This window comes from Psammomys obesus, unplaced genomic scaffold, assembly GCF_907164565.1.
Source record: "Psammomys obesus unplaced genomic scaffold, mPsaObe1.curated_primary_1811, whole genome shotgun sequence".
In the NCBI taxonomy this organism is placed as follows: Eukaryota; Metazoa; Chordata; class Mammalia; order Rodentia; family Muridae; genus Psammomys; species Psammomys obesus.
Window position 1 is genome coordinate 1427445 of NW_026585742.1, and position 22321 is coordinate 1449765.

Genomic DNA, 22321 nt, shown 5'->3' on the forward strand with positions numbered 1-22321 from the left:
GTGTGTGTGTGTGTGTGTGTGTGTGTGTGTGTGTGTGTGTGTGTGTGCCATGCATAAGCAGGTGCCAGCAGAGACCAGAAAAGGAAATCAGATCACTCAGAACTGGGGTTATAGGTGGTTGTGAGTCACCTGACATGGGTGTGGGGAATTGAGCCAAGGTCCTTTGCAGAAGAGCCAATAGTCTAAACTGCTGAGCCGTCTCTCTAGGCCCTTGGAACAGATTCTCATGAGCACATGCTCAGGTGCGAATTTCTCTGTCCACACCAACACTAAAGAGCATACAGAGGTAGATAACTTTTGAGTGAAATGATCATGTTACGAGGGCCAAAGCAATTGATCCTCTACACATTCTGATTGGTGTTGTTGTGAGTAATGAGTGTTTTTCCCCCTTGTAACGGCTGACTTAAGAGAAACATTTTCATATTAGGAAGGGAAGCTTGCCAGTCCTAGCCAAGACACAGCACGATACATATGATATTCAGAAACTTACTCCAAATGAAATAACTTATCCCAGACTCCCAGCAAATTGCTATAGATGGTGATATTTGAAGATGACATTTCTTACTGGATGAGAGATGCGTAATGCATACCATGGGGAGAAAGCCATAAGCACAGCAGCATGTGTGCAGGGCTGAGCACGAATAAGGTGCCTGGTGGAAGGCAGGATGCCCTGGAGTTATTAGAACTTCCAATAAATAATGAATAACTTTTAAGTAAAAGCATGTCTCAAATAGAACTGCTTAATTAAAACTTCAGATAAACAACAAATAGCTTGTTACAAGTGGCTCCCAAATAGCCCAGTTAATTTTCAGTTCCTACTAAGCAGCATGATTGACAGTCCTTCAACACTGTAGAATCTCAGGAAACAGTTTTAGGTGAACCCGTTGTAAAGATTTAAAAAAAATGTGTGTGTTGACACTGGGAGAGTAGGCTTTCTCAGAGACTGGCTACAACTTTGAAATGCTGACCTTTCAACAACCAAGTCAAACTACCTGTCACTGATTAGTTAAAATGAAGTGATGAAGATGGTGAAGAAGGTAAAACATCCTGGGGCCCTAATGCTAGCCTCACAATCAGGTGAGGACAGCCATAGAAGCTAGCTTTTTTTATTCATTGATAGCCCAAGGCTTACAATAACTAAAACTGAACCCAAGACGATAAAAACAATTAACTATCTCCCACCCCAACCTGCACACTCATCCTGAGTTCAGAGCCAAGACATTAGAATTAGGTTAATTCTTTTTCCTCCCATTGGCTTGAGGAGGAGGCACAGAGCTGTGCACTCAGGGCTCATGGCATCCCGAGGATGGTAATTTCACATAATTTTACAGCTGCCTCAGAAACAACCTCGGTGGACAAAGAAGTGATACAATTGTTTCTTTGTCTTTTTCTGGGTTGCCTGCCTTTGCCTCTTCTCCAACTGCTCTTCCTCTGCTTCCACTGAAAGCTCCTGTCACATCTCTTCTGGACTCTTTGGTTTTGTGTCTGAGGAGGTGTCTGAGGCCTAGGAATCTTAAACTTTTTCCATTTGCAGAACATTTTTTTCAGAGAACTTTTCACGTGACTTTATCTATATGGCTATAGAAGGTGGATACATTTATATGTTTTTCTGTTGCCGTGATAAAATGCCTGACAAAAGAAATGTAAAAATGAAATGGTTTATGTTGGCTCATAGTTTCGGGGGCACACAGCCCCTCACAGCAGGGAGCGCATGGCTTTTAGTGCTGCACTGACAAACAGGAAGCAGAGACTGAACAATAGAGGGGATCAGGATGAGAGACCTCAAGGTCACCTCCCTGTGACCCACTCCTCCAGCAAACCTTCACTTTCCACAACCTTCCCAAAGAGCTCCACCATCAGGAGACCAAGTGTTTAAACACATCAGGCTAGACATTTCACGTTCAAACCACCACAGAATGTATACAAACCAAACATTTATAGATAAATCATAATTAAATATATTTGTTAACAATCTCTCGCTTCCATTTTGTCATTTATTAAAAACAAGTATAAGTTTCACATATGAATGAAATAGATGTGCTTGCTACTTTTTCACTGAAAAAAAATATTAGCTAACCAATACTACAGTACATAGAGCATTTTCAACCTTTTTCATTTGATTGATATTTTGATTTTATAATGATCATTATTGAGCATGCCACTTTAATAAATGTATAGTATACATTAGGAAATGTATGTTTGTCTTTTTTTTTTTTTTCTCTGTGTAGCCTTAACTATCCTGGACTCACTTTGTAGACCAGGATGGCCTTGAACTCACAATGATCTGCCTACTTCTGCCTCCCTAAGTGTTGGGATTAAAGGCATGGACCACCACGCCCAGCTAGACATATGTCTTTAAAAAGTATTTTTTAAACTATATTTATTTTATGTGAATGTGTATGTTTCTATGTTTACATGTGTACCACATGAATGCAGTACCCAGAGAGGTCAGAAAAGAGTGTCAGCTGGAACTACAGTTACAGATGTTTCTGAGCTGCCATGAGGGTGCTGAGAACCGAACCCAAGTCCTCTGGAAGATCACGAAGTACTTTTAACTATTGAGCCATTTTTCCAGCCCCTAGCAGAAGCAGGCTTAGGCCAGTGCTAGTTCATTTCAGCTATCGATTTAACACAGCCTTTAATATTCTGGGGAGAGTTAACAAAGAATTCTCTAGATCAAATTGGTCTGTTGGTAAGGCTTTGGTGCACCGTAGTAGATCCAGACTGTAGTGGGCAGCCCATTCCTTATGAGGGGATCCTGATGGCTTAAGGAAAGAGGAAGCTAGCTGAGAGCAAACAAGCTCTCATTCACTCATTGCTCTTTCCTGAGAATGAGCTATGACCTACTGCTTGAGTTTTGTCTATGTTGGCTTCTCTGAAATGATGGACTGTAACTTGGAAGTGTAAAAAAAATACAATAAAAATTTTCTTCCCAATGTTGATTTTCTTTTTTGTCATGATGTTTGTCATAGCAACAGAAATACAGCTAGGATGGGCCCATTTCAGAAACAGAAGTAAATCCTGTCCAAATCTCAAGCACTCAAATATAAATTTTTAAAATCAAACTTTCATAACGCAATGCAATCGAAAGATACACTACTTTGAACCTCACATGTTGAGGAATGAAAATAGGAAAATATTAAACGTCTGTTTTCCATAAGCCATTATATTTCTGTAAGAACAGAAAACTTTATGTTTGTAAGAAAAATATCTCAATTCATATGATAATCTTGAATCTGAATTGAATCAAAGTTGGAGTGTTTTGGGACATGTTCACTGGGGTTGTGTCATATGATGGCATTTTCAGTGCAGATCATATTGTGCACACACAGCCAACATGGTAGTGAGGTCCCCAGTTCAATATGGGTTAGTGTTGTCCCAAACACTTTGGATTCATTTTGCTTTTTAGTTTGAAGGAGTTTTTTGTTGTTGCTCATTCAGAAACCTTTTAGTGTTGCTAATTTTTTTAGTTGCATGACTCTAAGGTTGCAATCTATAGTTTAGAGAGCTGGACACTCAATGAGGCTTTCATAATCTTCCGCTGCTTTATCCAAAGACCCAAGTGATTGTCCAGTTCTTAGGTAACAAAATGGCTCGAAGAAACATCACTAGTGGCAAAAATATCACAATCACTAGAGATATAATTGTTGAAATTAACTAATAGAGAAAGTAAATACTCGTTTAAACCACCAATGCCGATCATGCTTCCACCCCATATTTTAAGTGTTGGGAATAAAACCTGGTGCCTTACGTGATAGGCCAGCACTGAGTTCCTGACCCTCTAAATTTCCAAGCAGGATTCTTTATTTACCCATCATGAGTCCTTCATCTTCTCTATGCTTCTTAAAATTCTAGCTGTTTATGTCATAGATAAGAAAAAATTGACCACTGTTTCTGTCTGTGACTAGACCCACGGAAGTTCTGAATCGGAAAATGTGATGTTCTTTGTAACTTCCCAGAAAGAATGGTGACCTTTGGAATAGGAACACAGAAGAGGTGCATCGTTACCCAGAATGTCCCAGAGATGGTCTTTTCTAACTTATACTTCTTTTTTTTTTTTTCCTTTCCCAGAATTAGCTCCTAGCTGCCTTCTGCTGCTTCCTTATCAAACACAAACCTCTGCTGCTTTAGAGTGTTTTCTTTGGCTTAGACTGTGAAATATCTCCACTTAATAGGTTGTGGGGGCGATGGCGCCTGAATAGCATCCCCTACTCTCCCCTGCAGGTTTGGTAGAAAAAGATCAATCTAGCATATAAAAGCAGGCACAGATAAACGGCTACACACTGTAGTACAATGAAGGCATACATCTCTGAAATGAGAATCTTGAAAATCAATAAGAATTGAAATTGAAAAAGGAAGAATTGTAGCTGTCAAGACTCAGGATATCAGTGGGACGTTCACATGGAGGTCCATTTGGCTTCTCCGATGACTGGGAACATCATCAATTAAGAAAAGTTGTCTCTGGGGTGACCTTTGTTGTGTGTCTTAGAAACACATTGCATCTCATCCCCAGGACTGGATGCTTCTCCCAAGTCAAAATTGACCTTACCCATCATGTCAGCTTCCCATGTGAGGAGATCCTCCTCTCACCAGGGAAGGAATCATGAGCAGGAATTATAAGACACAATTAAGAGTTCTTGAGGATGGGGATGGATCCATTAAGGCCAGCATAGGCTAGAATAACTGCACTATTATAGTTCATTTGCCTCAGTTTATTCTATCATTTTTTTCTGATATTTTAAATCTTAGAATTCAGCATAATGACTCCCAAATCACAACAGAAATAGCCATCATTTGTTCCTGGTGTTGTGAAAGCACCCACATACATTTGGTGACAAGAATAATAATAACAGACAATGTTTGAGCATTGTGCATCCTGTCATGAGCTCTGTGACATTTTGAGTATGTCCCAGCATTATCTTACTTCACAGATAAGAAAACTGCAGCTTCAGAGCTTCAGAGAGGTTGAACACCCTGACTCATGTCACACAGCTGGTGCTGGACAAAGCCAGACTTAATTCTACTTTGTAGGGTTTCAGAAGTTTCCTCCTTTCTCATTTCCCATTAGGAGTTGGCAGATTGGTTTCTATTGGTTTTTTTGTCTGTGACTCATCCCACTTCCTGAAGATTACTCACCACTTGGCAACAGAATTGTTGCCAAGTCTTTGCTCCTGCTACACTCTGCTGGCCAATATCCATATCAGCTCACCACAATGTCTACAACTCCTTGTGGGACATGCTACTTTTTCCATTGAAGTTATACCAACCTATTTTTGAAATCAGTAAGAAAAGCTGCTATATTATTCTGCAATTTTCTTTTTTACCACTAGCATCCAACCAGAAACAAAGCAGCTAAGTCATCCTCCTGTAATGATGCAAAGCAAAACTCTGTTGTTAGAAGACCTGCTGTGTAGACACATAACAGCAGGATACAGTGAGATGAATTCCCAAAAAGCAGATGTGGGTTTTTGTATTTTCCTCATGATGAAGCCTTTTTCTCATTAATTTTTTCAGGGAAAGATTGTGTTTAACATCACATGTATGTACTTTAGCATCTTAAGTTAGCAGTTTGTCCAGTAGAACTATTTTGCCATTTGAGATGTAAAATCAAATGATATGACTCAAACTAATATGACAAACTCCTTTAGAAGAGTATGTTTTTAAAACAAATATTAATATTTGCATGAAGACAGAGGGCCTGAAGCCCCTGTACATGTATTTTTCATGAGCTGGGTATTTTTCTCGCACATCTGAGGTTTTATAGGTAATCTCCAAGGCTGTATATCAAGCTGTAATGGTGTACGCCTCACTGGGGGATCTTATACTTAAAATGCACCTCCTGGGCTGGGGAGATGTCTCTGTGAGTGAAGCTCCTGCCATGCAAGCAGGAGAAGCTGGGTTTGATTCCAGAACTCACTTAAAGCTGGACATGATGGCACACATCAGTAATTGCAGTGTTCCTATTGTCAGATTGGAAACAAAAACAGGAGAATCCTGGGAAGCTCACAAGCAGCCCAGCTGCATACACAGTAGTGAACAAGGGGCCGTGCCCCAAACAAGGTTGAAAGTGAGAATTGACAATCATGGTTGTCCTGTGACATCTACATGCTTGCCATAGAATGTGATGTCTGCACTTACACACACGATAACACACATATATGTGAATAATGCAATAGCCTACACACAGAGGCCAGAGGAAGAAAAGGAAGGGGGAAAGAGAGAGAGAGAGGGAGAGAGAGAGAGAGAGAGAGAAGGAAGAGAGAGAGAGGAGGCTGAAGTGGGATTGAGATTCTGCGCGTCTTCCAAGTAGTGTCAGAGCAAAGTAGTTTGCAAAGCAAGCCTCAGGTGCACCGTGGGCTTAGCCACCATGAAAAATACTATTGCAGAAACATTTTTAATTACTAGAGGCCACGTCACTCAGATTATTAAAAGATGAAACCGCTCTTTCTTGTTTGTTTTCCTTCCCAAGCCCTAATGGAATTTGTTACACAAAACCATATTCTCACCACTTCTGAAGTGCCAAGTCAATTTTCAGTTGGCAATTGCTAATTTAAACTGAAGCTATATGAAGAGTTTAGAAGTGGGTGTCATCTTGCCGTGCTGCTTACAGAGAACAAATGGTTCTGTGGCCGAGTCCTGGAGGTCTGATGCTGAGCAGTGACCTTATAGATGAACATCTCATTTCAAAGAGCTTTGGAAACAGAATTTGGAAGTGAACATGTTCTCTGACTCTTCCCCCTTTCTAAACATCCCTCTATTTTTATGAACACCAACATAATTGTGACACTTTAAATTTTAGTATCTTGACTCACATAATATTTATCAATATTGCCTGCTCATGACATGGCTGTTTCTGTCTTAGCTTCTTTAACAACAACAAAAGAATCACAGAGAAGAAACCTGATGTTTCTAGAGGAGGACTCCATGCTGTTCTCTGGCATCATATCCAGTTTCTTTGTGTCTCAAATAAACAGCTGAATGGGACAAGTGGCATTAATGTGTGAACAAAAATACAGAATACTGTTCACAGAATGAACAGGGACAGAGTCTAGGAAGCATGACATTTAAGAACTCTGGTTTAGGTTCCAGGAACTTTCCCCCCACTGGGCAAGGAGGTGTTCTCCTAAGGGGTGAAACTTTAATAGGTTGTCCTAATTTTCTATGGCTATTGGAATAGATTTATATAATCCTTGGGTGAGTCTGGGGTCATCCAAGTGATGCTTTCTTTTTTTCTTAGTTGCTGGCTCCCACAGTTAACTTTCTTATGATTCACATTTGTGTGGGTTTGACCTATGCTTTGCATCACTGCTAGATATCACTAGATATCACCTGTCCACATAATCAAATCTACCATTGTCAGTGAAAAACTACTGTGACCGCCATGCCACTCACGAAGATGCAGCCAAAAAGAAACATTATTTATCGGTACTCATTGCTAAGCCCTCAACCCAAGCCAACCAGAGAAACTAAGCTGAGTCATAAGACAAGTCTGCAAAATACCTACCCGGTATTCCCCAGCAATGGCCTGGTTATCATAAACAAAGACGAGAAAACAAACCGGGGGAAACCAGAAGCTGTCAGAACTAAATAGTGCAGTTCTGTGGACTGAGTCTTGGAGCAAGGGCAGGGTGTAAGAGAAACATAGCTGGTCCAGGAGCTTAGCGTGTGGGGGTTCCCTGGCTTTGGCAGATGCACCATGGTCATACAGTAACACTGGAGAGTCAGGGCCATACTGTTTGAGGGAGCTGGAGAAGATCAGAACACTGTCTTCGCAACATTTTTATGTACCTAAAATTCTTCCAATATAAAGCACTCATTCATTGGCAATTTTCTTGGAAAATTAAATTGAAAAATAGCTTGAGAGGGAAATAAAGGGGATTTAAGGACTTACTGAATCTTTCTGGTTAGAATGTTTCATTGGACACACACAAAGAGACAGACATACACACACATATTATTTTACTAGTCCTGTCCTGAGAAAATAACTATGGAGAATCCAAGAAGACCACAAGAAAAGCAGCTGAACACTTCAGCACTACATGGAATTTAACTTAAGAAGAGACTTGTATCTCATGAATGTAAGCGAGATGCTCAACTGACATTTACCAAATTGCTTTGAAGGCAAACATTGGCCAGAGGAACTGTTGAGAAATTTGTCTGGTGACTAATCCTAAGTTGGACCCCAGCGGAGGAAATTGGAGAGATCCATTAGGCAGACAGGGTTGTCCATTTCCTCGGAATTATCGACCGTGGCAGTGCCCTTGCTCTGCGCACATGTGCCACCTCAGAAGCTCCCCTGCCGGAATCGAGCTAAGTGGAAACATCACAATCAATAAAAGACACTCTATTTTCCATTTGCTCATTGTTTTTTAAGGGCTTATTTTGTAACAGCACAAGGAAGGTTCGATTCAATATCAATTCACCTTCTGGGTGGGGAGCGGACTCAGGTATTGACCTCTGGGGCTGGATAAAGTTTGTGAGGAGGCGTGGCTTGCTTAGGTGCTTGGCAAAGTTCATGCTCAGTCTTGGAGGACCCCAGATGAGCAGATGTTTGGTATCAGTTTGTGGTGTTGGCGCCTGTCAGGTCAGCCACTAATTCAACAGCACAGGCGCTGGAGGCTCCTACCGGTGAGACCCACACTGATCACAAAGGACCCGTAGTGTGTGGGCGCTTGAGCATCTCCTGTGTGGGCGTGCTTTACTCCATACCGAAAGGCTCGGGACCAAGCATCTGCCAGCTGTTCCTGCCACTCTTGCACTCCACTATCTAGGCATGACTTTTGTGTGAAATAGTTGACATATTAGTTTGACCTTAGGATTTTGGTTTTTAATTTTGAATTTTTGAGTTTATGTTTAATAGTTAGAGCAGAAGGGGGGGGGTATTGAAGACATGTGTTAGCCTGAGAAATGTGTTTTTATATTATGTCTTTCTTATCCCTGGTCCAAGTTTTTTTTTTTTTTTTAAGTAAAATTACTTTAGTATGTGGTTTTTGTATGTACACTTAACAGTTGCTAAAATATTTGGTTCCAGGACCCCTATAGATAACCAACTTTGAAGACTCTCAAGACTTTATAAAATGTACCTAGTATTTGCATGTAATCCATGTGTCTTTCCCCATATGCCTTAAATCCTCTTTAGATTAGTTATTTTGTCTAACACGATGCAAATTCTGTGCTAATAGTCACTATGTGATGATTTGTTGTTTAAACTGGCTGCTTATTATACAGCTAAGTGTTATGTATCATAAATTACTTAAGGAATAATGACAAGAACACATGTCTATACATATTCAACACAGAAGTTGATCAGGCTACTCCCTGCTCTACCTTCCTGCATGATGTATGAAACAGGGCTTTATCACACTCTGCTTTTCCCCTCAATTTAAAAGCAGTATTTGATTCTACTCTGCCTGTAAATTCGCATTTCCACTTTTTTGGACATGTAAACACCACCATCTGTCTACCACTGCCCGTGAGGTGTGGACAGATAAATGACTTATTCCTGAAAATACAAAGGGTGCCACCTTGTAAAGTTACCAAAGCATACTGGTACTGTAGGAGTGCATGGGCTTATTAAGACCATATCAGGAAAACCAGGCCTAATTGTTCATCCATCTGGGCCTGCATCCATCTGCCTGCACATTTGTCCATCTGGGCCATCCTCTGCCTTTGTAGCATTCATCACGTCTCATTTCTGTAGTCCAACCCTGGGCATACAGCTGCATTTCTAGCAGCGCTCCATCATAGTCAGGGGTCAGTTAGCAGGTTAAATCCCTTCCCAAGACCCTGGCTGCATCTACAGCAGCTTTCCTGACCGTTGCATCTCTTTAAAACTCCTGAACGCTACTGCCACCTCTTAACCTCTTACAGCCATTCTGTAACCTACATGTAAGTGTATGTGTAGATAAATTTTCTATGTGGTATACACTATGTGATCTGAGAGTTAATATTAGTAATTAAGATTGGAATAAAAGAACCCATATTTGTCTCAGTTAAGACTGTCAAGCAAAGTGGGGCTATTTGGCAAATTACTGCTAATAAAACCACTGTACCTTGTGAACTTACTGTTATTCAGTAAATGCTGATATCACGAGAGGGCACAGACATTTGTGTTTATATTTCTGACATAGTGCACTCATAATGGGCTTTTTTAATGCAACAAAGGCTTATTCATGTAATATTTATTCTTTGTTATAATTGAGCCAACGGAATTGCCTTATTTTCTATATCAATTTGAGCCTTAAAAGTCTCAAATCTTTATGTAGGTTAAGTTCACAATCAAATATTTTTTTTCCTGAGGGAATTCCTCCACATGTGAACTAGAATTAATTCTCCCTTGATAATTTCATACTTCTCTCATGTTTTACATGGGGCCCTTACAATGAGTGCACTTTATAATACTTTTCCTGTCCATGTACATGGCTCTCTCGCTCTCTCTCTCTCTCTCTCTCTCTCTTTCTCCTCCCCTCTCTCTTTCTCTTTAAGCTCATTTAAAGCTCTTTAAGCTGGCTCATTTAAGTTTGGTAGGCAACAAAGTATTTACTGAAGCAAAAGCATCTTTATTACTTTTCTGTTGCTGGTATAAAATACCATACCAAAGGGACTCCCTTTCTCAGCAGAGTGACCTCTCTAGCTGAATCCTAAAATCAATCGGGAGCCTTGCTTAAAGCATGGGCCTCTCTCTGATCACTTCAGCCATTCTTGAGAGAAATGGAACCTTTGATCTTGGGGTTCCACTGTTCTTTGTCCAGAAGCCAACAACAGTGCCCCAGACTACAGATAGACAAAGAACAACATGTGTTTGTTTTGGTGTTCATGATGTTCCTGGTAAAGATGATAAGCTAGAGGTCTGTCTCTCTCGCAGCTTGGAAGCATCTGTGGTTGAGGCCTGGCTTCTTACTTGTTTCTGAGTTCCTAGCCGAGTTCTGAAGTTGGAGGCACATTTAGAACTCAGTGAATATTTGCTTTGTGATTCTGGAAGTAGTTTGACATCACCTTACTCCCATAATTGGTAGGAAAACCTACAGTCAGTACACAGCAGCTTCTTTATGACCCATAAATGTACTTGGAAATAAGGAGACATGAATTGCTGCCATGACACAGTATCTGGTACACATATCCTGGTTTTAACAAGCACATGCTTATTTAAGAACAGTAGGAAGCTGCTGTAACAAGAAGGGGTGATTATGACAAGCATTTGCTGCTGGTGCACTAATTTAGCCACACTCAAGACTTCAGTATTTTAAAATGACTTAAAGACAATGTGAATATAACATGTACTGAAAATGCACCAGGGATTTACTTGGGTTTCTGTACTCTATATTTTTAGAAACTTCCATAGGCAAAATGTCTTTGAAGAATTTTCTATGAAGAAAGATGTTCTCATATGTTACTAGTGTGTGATGCTTGTTTAAAATGTAGATTCTTGTTCCCATCCCTCAGAACCTTATGATTCCGGAGGTCTAAGATGGACCAGTATGAAGTACCAGCTGATTTAGGTTCAGAGAGTCTTCAGGCTACCTTAGGGGTAAGGGTTCTTACAATAGGAAGGAATGGAGATCCCTCCCATCTTCTATTGGAGCTGAAAGGCCATCTAGTTTATAAACAGACACAGGGTCTCCAGGAATACAGGGAATGTTACTCAACCAGTGCTCCAAAAGTCCAACACAAAACAGCCTGACTGGGCCCACTGACTTCAGAGTGTGCATTTCTGCTTTCCCGCAGGCCAGATGTTGAAATCTCCACCCAGAACTGTGGTACTCTTAGTAGGTGGGGCCTTTGAAAGCTTGATTTGATCATGAGGGTAGGTCCTCAGGAATATTATTAATGACTTTGGGAAAGAGCCTCTGGGGAGTTTTTTGGGATATGTGAAGCACAAGGAGAATCTGGCTATCTGCAACTTTAGAGCACATACCTTTTGATGTACCCTGGTCTCAAGCAGCCCAGACCTGCAGGGCTATGGTAAATAAGTTGTTTAAGCCACTCAGTCTATGCTACTCACTTGCAGCAGCTCAGCTGAGAACTCATCTCTGTCTCTCTTGCCTGTTTGATTCATTTATCAACTTTTCTATTTATAAACCACCTTCCATGAAGTCCTTAGATGTGCGTGTGTGTGTGTGTGTGTGTGTGTGTGTGTGTGTGTATGAAATGTGGTAATGACTTAGAGTGTGATACTTTCATTACACAAAAAGTCAGACAAAGGTGATGGGAGCATTCAAGATGTCTCCATATTCAGAAACCCCTAAAACCAAAATCAGACAGATGGAGAGAACATCCCCAATGAGGAATGGGCTTTTATCCACTGAGTGGGGCTCTGAGCTCCCCCCAAGTCTTGGTGCTTCCAGGAGCTGGTTACACTGGGCGCCATCTGAGCCAGCCAAAGTTTTCCATGTGGCATCAGTGGCTTGGATTTTCTGAAGTATGATTTGCTGACAGAACTTTACTGACACTTGACTTGCCACATTTTAGAAGTTTAGGAAAATCCTTAGAAGGTCTATCCTTTGTAAAACAATAGCTATTTTTTTATCTTCTCTGACTGTACATGCCCGTGTATGCAAATATGAAATGAGTACATTTTGAAGTAAAAAACAAAACAAAAGAAAATATTTTTCTTCACTCCCTGTTTCTAGGCCACAAAGATTTCATTTTGAACAATGCAGTGAAATCCAAGTAATTATCTTCGTTGTGTCTCTGCATGCCTGACAGTGAACCCTTCAAAATATTCTGATATGAACCTTCCTTCTTTCTCTCTGTGTTTTCAGAAAGCTTACCAGCTGTCATACAGAGGGAAGCAGGGGACTTTGGCATGGCTGTAACCTACCACCTTTACCGAGGAAGCCATATAAACAGCATTACAGACACAAACCAGCCACAGAGGGAGAGTAGAGGGTGCTTTGATCAGAGCTGGAGGTGTAAATGAATTTGAATGACTTCATGATCAGAAACAATAATGAGATTACAGAGAATGAAGCTTTTGCTATGAGAGAGACCAACTTTTGAAGTAAATAATGATGATTGATATCTTTCATTAGCATGCAGCTTTCTTCTTTGTGTTTGCAAAGAAAAAGAGCCCTGTTTGCAGCCTAGCAGACTGCCTCCATCTCTGTAGAGGCTCTCCCAACCACCCCCCCCTCTGAGCACCTAAGGCATGTCCTGACACAATGTGTGATGGTCTTGGCATGTATATAGGTCTTTATTTGTATCTCACAGCTGATATTTTCAGTTGACTTTGCCACCCTCTTCCCCATGCTTACCTAAATTCATTATGTAGACCACACTAACCACAAACTTGCAATACTTCTCCTGCTTCTGTCTTTCAAGTTCTAGAGTTACAGATATGGAGTTATCATCGTGCCTTGTTGTATTTTTAAACCATCAGATACTACAGAATTTTTAACCTCAAGTGTACTTTCATGAGTTCAACGTATTTGTAGATTCTTTATACATGCATGCATATATACATACATATATATGTATATTGATGAGATAATTGTGTATGTATATATATACAAACATATATTGTATGAAATATACATTAACTTTTTCATGCAATATATTTTGATTTTTTGTTTGGTGCTTTATTCTTCCCAATTCCTCCCAGATCCTCCCCAATCTCTGTATCCATCAAACTTTGTGTCTCTTTCTCTTTCGACCCCCCCCCCAACAAGACACAGTATGAAATCAAAACAAATGCGCAGAAGACCAATAAGACATAAAATGCCAAAACAAAACAAAATGAAACAAAAAGTCTGCTAAAAACAAAAATCAAACTTGGAGTTTATTTTGTGTTGTACAACTACTATTGTACGTGGGGCCTGCCCTGAAGTATGGTTGCTACACCAATGGAGAAAATTGATGTCCCTTTACAAACAAGTGCAAATAGCTCTTAGTTAGGCTTGTGGACCTGTAGCCATTTCATCATTTCAGTGCCAGGATCCCATCTGGCTTGAAGCTCTGTAACACTTGTGCGTGGTACCACAGTCTCTGAGCTCATACGTGTGCCAATCCTGTTGTGACTGGAGGATGCTGTTTTCTTTGAGTTAGTCTCCGCCTCTGGTTCTTATTGTATTTCTACTCCCTCTTCCATACAGATCTCAGGGTCTGAGATGAGGGGTTTAATGAAGACATCCATTTAGGACTGAGTGCTCCGGAGTCTCTCACTCTCTACATATTGTCCTGTTGTATGTCTCTGTGTTTATTACCATCTATTTCAAGAAGAAGCTTTTCTGTTGAAGAGTGACCAGACCAACAGGCAAAAGGAGATCAAGTCAGTGGCAAAAGTTTTGATGCCTCTGATCTTCTGGCATCTTTGGTCACTGCCTGCTCCTACTTATATTCTCTCAGCTCCCAACTCTGATCCCCCATTTGGATTCCATTTTGAGTAGCTTCACACTGCCCAAAATATAACTACAGGCTCTTCTGGCTCCTAACATAGCTAAATGACTTTCTGGTATAACCAACTTCAGAGATCAAGGACCAGATCTCAGACACACAATTAGAAACATTTTATCTGACCACACATGAACAACCCAAATCAAACCAGGGCCAGATCTCTACCTAATCTAACCTTGCTCTATTGCTCCACCCTTTATCCCCTTTCTCCAACCTTCTCTCCTTTCTGACCCTTCATATTTTGAGTCCATGTGCTACTGTTTCTTCTATCTGGGTCGTGTTCCCTGCAACTAATCACAAATCTTATTCATGTCTATCTTTTCATAATACTCTTAAATGTCACATCCCCCTTCCTGAGGTGGATATCACCTGGTTGTTCTTTCAGGTTTCTTTTATTTTCTTTCATGGCTTATCTTTCCAGCTGTATTTCTCATTAATTTCTGAAAGTTCTGTTGCATCTGTCACCCCCATTGACAAGATATAAACTCTTCAACAGCAGGAGCCCTGTCTGTCTTTTCTCCCACTTAGAGAACTCTGAATCAAGACAATTCTCAGTTCCTGGATAGATGATTGCATGGATATGAAAGGAACAGGAACATAGCAAAACAAATGTTCTTTCTAGAGATCTGCTCTGTCTTTTTTTCCCCATCTCAGGGTCCAGGTACTTGTTGTTGTTATATATGGTATGGTACCTAATTTAGACTGAAAATTTTCATATCAAAGATTACACATCGCCCTAGAAAAATGTTGCTATCCATCTATGCCATGCAATAATAAGATGCCTGAATTTCTTCTCAGGTAGAGTGAGGTAATGATTTCTAGATGAGGTTTTGCTCTTTTATCCCATGAGTTTGTGGAAATGGTAGAACCATTACCTACAGGTTTACTCCATTTACCCAGCATGCTTCGGGGCCCAGAGGCAAATTTTGATCCACAGACCTATTTACATTGCATGTGAACACAATAAATGAGAAAACCAAGTGATGTCACCCTATTTCACAAGCAAGCACGTGAAGCTGATCTTTTTTTTTTTTTTCCAAAAAATTTTATTGGGGAAAACCTACAAAACATTTACAGTACAATGTTTACAGTCACAATTTGTAGTGAACTGATTCCCCAAAATATATTACAACTCAAGTTGACTTATCTGGTTACATTCAAAAACCTACTTCTGTCAAAAGTAGTCTAGAGTACACACACGGTGCTCCAACTGTACCTCATACAAACTAAGCAACCGCTCATTCACCCGCCGTCCAGGAAAGCCAGGGAGACATTCCCGTCCCTTTACACTGAAAAAAAAAAATTACAAGTTTTGGGCTGCCATTAAACAAGGCATATTCATATCCTACAGGCCATTTCAGCACGAAGAGATGGCCTCTTCACTTTATAGTTATATAAAAGAGTGGATGTTGTTCATACTGCATTTATCAAGTATGATGAAAAGCAATAGATATATATTCTTTTATTATGTTAAATTATAATTGCCAGTGTTAATCGGCAAGATGTGGAGTTTATGTTCTTTTCACAGTAATATATGCCTTTTTTAACTTCACTTGGTTATTTTATTGTAAATGAGTAAGAAAAATCTTAATTTAAGAAGCTGATCTTTTAAAAACTCTGTTTTAAAAAAAGACTAAGATGTGAATGTATTGACCAGGTGGTTCATGTCTGTAACCCCATCCTCAGAAGGATGACACAGATAATGAAAACAAGACCTCCTGGGCTACATAGTAAGACCTAGTATGTAAAACATTTTGAAAAGACAGTATCATGTGTGCTAGTTGCAAAGTCTAGTCTGTATGTCTCCCTCCATAGCCCTCTCTCTCCTGCCCTTCTCCTAGTCCTCTGTGGTTTATAGTAAACAACACTGTATCTCCAAGATCCCTAGAAGGTGGCCTTGTGCAGCAGCATAGCCCAAGGTCAAGAGCAGATTCCCTTAATGGACATGTTTCTAGGAGACTGCCCAGAGCTTGTCTCCTTTCCTGGCACTCTAGGGCAGAGGTTGGCACTCTTTTTGTTAAATAGCTGAATGCAAATTTTGATTTGAAGTCAAAGAGGTAAAAGTGGGAATATTATATAGATGCTTAGACAATAAGATAGAAGGCTAATGTCTATGATTCTTTTTTGTAAAATTTAAAAATATAATGTCTGTATTTAGCCCAAAGACCATACAAACAGCCAGATTTGTCCTGTAGACTACAGTTGAGTGATTCCTGCACTAACAGAAAAGAAATATTTGGTAAAGAGATCCCAACAAAAACAGCAAATGTACATGTATACAGTTAGAATATAGATGTATTGGTGAATAATCATGTATAATCATGTATATGAGTATCTACCTTTACACTAAGGTTGTGTACATATATTTAAGTACACTAAATATATACATGTACTGTGAAATTTCTTAAGCAATGCAAGTTTCTCATGTTAACTGACTTTGGTCTAGTCACAGACGAGTGGCTCCTTTTTTCTGAGAAGGCAGAGCTTATGTGGGGTTTCTATGCCTGCATCTTAGCAACACTTTCTGAGATCCTCTGCCATCCATGGAAAGTTAGGCAGGGCTGTACATTTCAGCTTGGCCAAAGGAAACCTATTGTATCACTGGGAGCAACTTGGTCAGAGAGAACTGATGGTATTAATTAGATAGGGGTGTGGACCAGACCACACGATGTCCCCCATCTGTCTGTTTTTATTTCCTTTCTTGTCAGCACACCCTGAAAGATGCTTTTCCAGTCTTTTGCCTCTCCTGTGGGATACATCAGTGAGCCAAAGCTGCAGACTTGAATCCTTGAGTTTCAGTAATCAACTAAGCAGTGAGTAGAATTGCTATGCTGAAAGACCAGGAACATCTTGGCTGAAGTCAAGTCCATGCAGAATCTTACCCTGATGCCCTAGGTATATATGAAAGATGTCTTGTTCCTTTTTATTTGAAGTTTTAAAAAATTAACACATAATCATATCATATTCTCCATCCCTTTCCTTCTGTCAGCCCTTCCTCAGCCCCTCACTTCACTCTCAAATTCATTTCTCTTTAATTACTATTGTTACACACACATGCACACTAAATACAACCAGCTGAGTCTGTTTAATGTTGCTTGTTTTCAGGGCTGACTACTTGGTATTGAATAACCAATAGCTAATAAAGGGCTTCTCCCTGGGGAAGACTAATTTCTCTCTCTCTCTCTCTCTCTCTCTCTCTCTCTCTCTCTCTCTCAGCAGTCCTTCATTGCCTATACCTCTTCATCTAGACAGGGGTTTCTGCAAGATTTCTTTCTTCCACATTAGTGTGTTGGTTGATGTTATCATTGTTCAGGCCTCATTTAGGCAGCCATATTGTTGAGGTCTCATGTAGCTTCTCTGTCATTTCCTGGAGATATAACCTCACAGTTCACTTCTTGGGTTCTCTGAATATCACAATCTTTCTGCCTTCTCCTACAATGTTCCCCACTCCTTAGACGTAGGGATTATGACTCTCAATTAAAGCTGGGAAGTCTATGATCAGTGGCTTTTGGTAATGTTCTCAGGCTGCTAGAAGTCTCATAGGTACTTATTAACACATAAGATGAAATGCTTGGTCAATTAAGCGTAGATGTTTGGGGCATGTCTCAAGCTATATTTTACCCATAACACATTGGGTTTCTTCTATGGAAAGTTCTTCCATATGAAAATGATCTTTAATAGAGTTTTAAATATTGTCCAGAATTAGAGAAAAAGCCACAAGTCAGGTTCTCTATGTGTGAAGCTAGGAAAGGGCCATGTGCTAGTCATGATACTGTCACTAAGTACAGTTTTACCACCTCCATTTTAGTACTCAGTCTGCAGTTCCTCCTACCTTGTTGTGAGATAGACAGTCTGTGTTAGTGGATGTGGCCATGTTGTCATCTAAAATTCTTATTCAAGCTGGAGAACCACACAATCGAAGTGAAAAAAAATCATACATGCACATGCATGCACACACACACACATACACACACACACACACACACACACACATAATCCCTCACAGTGGTTTAAGTAAGTTTACCATTTTGTGTTGGTGTATAGCCATCCTGGTATGTAGGCTAGATACCCTTGCAAGTCTAGAGAATAAAATTAGAGAGGAATGTGATACAATCTCTTCCAGGCAGAAACATTGATTTGTCAATGGGAGCTACTAGAGTGTTCCTTTCTGCCTTAGCCACAGGGACTACATAAGCCTGATAGAGATGGATACACCCCCAGTCAGATTGGGTCCCAGGGTAACTGAATAAGCAGCACTCACAGAAACCCATGTAAGATAAGAGATAAGAGGAAGAAATGACTCTGTGGGTACTAGCCATGGAGATTGGGGGTGTGGTTACTGTGTCATAACTTTATTTTGACTGCCATGTGCTGTGTAGGCAGAATGGATGAAAATTGAATGAGGGAATGCTTTATCTCTTCAGCTGCTCCTCTAAAGTGCTCTCTGTTAAGAAGCACCTTCCTCCCAATTAGACAAATGTTTTGAAAGTGCCTCCCTAGGTACCAGGTGTTGAGATGGAGCTGTGGGTAGTTCTATGTTGTGACACAGGAAAACAAAGCAGGCAGGAAATCCATAAGCCTGCTGAACAAAGCCTCGTGCTGGGGTGAGCACCGTGGCTTTTTGCTTTGTGCACATTTGCTAATGTTCTTGTATATATGGCACTGATGGAATCTCAGCCTTCTTTATCAGACATTTTCTGATGTATGTTTTCTGAATTCTCCTGTTTTCTTTACAGCCATGCAATCAGTTAGGGGTTTCACAGTTAGTGGCTATTGCAGGACTCTACAGACAATTTACAAATCGATTCTCCAAAAGGTAAGAAGTTAATGTGAGTAGAATCCTGTTGCCAGGATCCAGAGAGGAAAGTATCACCCCGCCCCCCACCACTTCATGGTTACCCATAAACTCCATTCCTTCATTCGGCCACCTCTGGTTAGAAGGAGCTCTTGGCTGCTCACATGACAATGACTTTCTTTTGATTTCTTTGGATTGAAAAGTTATTGCTCGTTTAGTCAGCCCTCTCTGCTAGCATGAGCAGATAATGTGAAAAATCAAAACTGACAGCACATTTAAATCGAACCCCTAACCCAAATTGGGTGTCTGTACATCTCAGGGAATGAGTTAAAGCTACAGATGGGAAAACATCCTGCAATCGAGGCAGGATGGTACCCAAATTTTTTCTAGCTGCCAAGAATTAAATGCCAGATCGACCAGGTTTAAGTGACAAGTTGGAAAGTAAGTTGCTTGACATTCAAGAAACCTGAAGAAGCCACAATGTATAGACATACTCTCTGATTCTAGTCTACCATACACAGACAGTCACTTTAGGAGATCCTGCCTGAAGCAACAAAGAAAAGGGACTCTTTTCTTCCTTTACTACAAAGTAGCTAGACGAACTCAATAGATATGAGTCTCTGAGACTCTGTTTGCAGTTGAACGGAAAAAGCTCATGAGGAATTTTCTTGCTCCAGTGTTTATGACAGGCCCTCTACAGGGGTCACTGGCTTGTAGGTTCTTCTGGAGATGCGCTTTGCTAATGAAAGCAAAGGAAACATCTAGCCTGTTCATTGTAAACTGTTTCTGTGTTATGGAGGCACAAGTGAAAAATAACAGGGTCAATCAGAAAGACAAAAGAATGAAAATGTCCATGTTGTACGACTGTATTTGATGTGTTTAGCCCAAATCACTACTTGAAGCTAAATGTCAATACTCTGGCAATGATAGTTGAGAATTTGTGGTTTTAACTGGAAAGAGGCAAACAAAGTCCTGTTGCTCTTCCAGAACAAACTCTGTGGTTACAAGTGTTCAGAGACATGAGCACATTTTCAGCAGCATGACTTCCTTCCTTTCCTCATTCATAGGGGGTTAAACATGGTTCATTGTAGTTCATTCTAGTTAGGCAACTTTGAACTCACTACGTACCCTAGGTTGGCCTCAAAGTCATGGCAATCTTTCTGTCTCAGCTTTCCCAGCACTGATGTTAATGGGTGTGAACCACTATGCCCAGTTTGAGCAGTCTTCCTGTAGAAGGTAGGATTATGTACTTTGTAGAACAGTGAATGTCTTCTGACAAAGGCAAATTAGTTGTTTCAGGGTTGGTGAGCTGGGCTGTGGGTATCAGTGGACATGGCTTCAGCTTGTCCCAACTTCTTTCACCTTGACTGCAACAAGCAATTGATAAGGCCTCTGGCAATCTGGCATAGGTGAACCACCCATCATCGTATTTGCATGGCATTTCCTGCCTTTGTTTTTGGGGTTTTCTGTGGTGGTGTGGCATAGGGTGACTGTCAGAGCTCCCAAGCTGATTTATAAGCACAATCTATAGACAAGTATGAGGATTTTTCTGGTGAGTTTGGCAGAGGAAATGGTAGCCAGGGCTTGGTGCTTCCTCTTCTCTTCCCCCTTATGAGATACATGTTATAGGAGTCCCCTGAGGGCTCATGGGAAAGAGCATCCCAGTGTGTATGCCAGAGCCAACCGGATGCCCTGGTTTGGGGCTTTTGCATTTTCTGTCTCAGACTCAAGCTCTCCTGGAAGTTGATTGGCCAAACAAACATGGACACATCCAGTTTGCAGGCTTCCTCTTAAGAAACTTTGTCTGGTGTAGAACACTCTTCCTGGGTATGACACGGCCATCACCATTTTCATCAGAGCAGCTGTGACCACTCACATGAGACCCTCATGAGCTAAGACCCTCACAATAAAATTCTCTCACAGCAACAGGTTGAAAGGGAGTCACTAGAGCCTCACCTGAGATCTTAGTCATTCACTCTCTCTTGAGCTCTCCCTGCACAACTGTCTGTGTAATTCAGCCCCAGCTATATGAAGTCTCGGGAGGTGCCAGTAAAAAGGAAACAGAAGGTTTACTAGAGAAAGGCAGTATTCAGGAGATTGTCACTGATGCTAGGACTTTTGAGTAATGGAACTGGTTGGAGGTTGCCCACAGGCCTGTAAGTAACCTCTCATGCACAGTCTTAGTAGTAATGTAAGTAACCTCTCTTACAGGCTCTTAGAAGCAAGCCTCACCAACTCACGGCTTCACGAAGCTATTCTTGAGCAGAATTGTGTCTTTAGTGTGGCATTTGTGCCCTATCTGGAATAAATAGACATTTGGTCATGTCTCCCCGGGAAAAGTCACACAACACTGTTCTAAGACACTCTGCATCTATTGGCCTCCATGCCTTGTGCAGAAGTGTGTAATTTTAGACCCACTCAGTCTTACCGCCGTTTGGATGTTATTAGCAAACATAAAAGATCCTACTCACTTTTCCATTTTCAATATGGTTTTAGCACCAGAGGCCAGTGGACTGAAATGATCCCATTAAAATGGTCGATGACCTATTTTTTTTCTTTTGATATAGGAAAGGCCCCTTTAATGCGTGTTTCTAACCCACTGGATTGCTCCTTTGTCAGCCTCATTATAGAGCCCTGACCTTCAGAGAAGAAATTAAAGTATAGGGCCATTTCATGGTATCCGCCTTCATTCTGGGTATGCTTTTTGATCTTTGTGAAGTATAAACAGTCTGGGGAGCATGCTGACGAGGTCAGTGTCGTGGCCTTGATCCCGACACAGCTGATTAGCCTTGCATGCAATAAAACCATCACATACCTTAAAATTGCATTGTGAGTTCTCTTGGAGCATGGTATAAGTGTGTGATGTTGGCCACCTGGCACAGCAGATGAAAATTAGCATGTCACCCTCGCTCCTGAACGTTGAAGAACAATGACTTGAAAGCATAGCATTGTGTGTGATGAGGTGAACACATTTTTGTACAATGGAGTGTGTTTTTAGTTGGATGAGTAAGGCTCAGGTAAGACCCATGGAGGCAAGGCCCTAGTGTCTATTGCCTTCCATGCCAACAGACGAGGGCTGGAAAACACTAGGGCCATTTGCTACATGAGATAAGAAACTTTGTAAGATGCTGGACA

The 22321-nt window shown here is 40.8% G+C and overlaps 1 pseudogene; it reads right to left on the reverse strand.

Annotated features, from left to right (window-relative positions):
* The window catches only part of LOC129670516 (histone H3.3C-like), a 9590-nt pseudogene extending 5588 nt beyond the window's left edge, over window positions 1-4002 (reverse strand).
* Between the last annotated feature and the right edge of the window lie 18319 nt (window positions 4003-22321).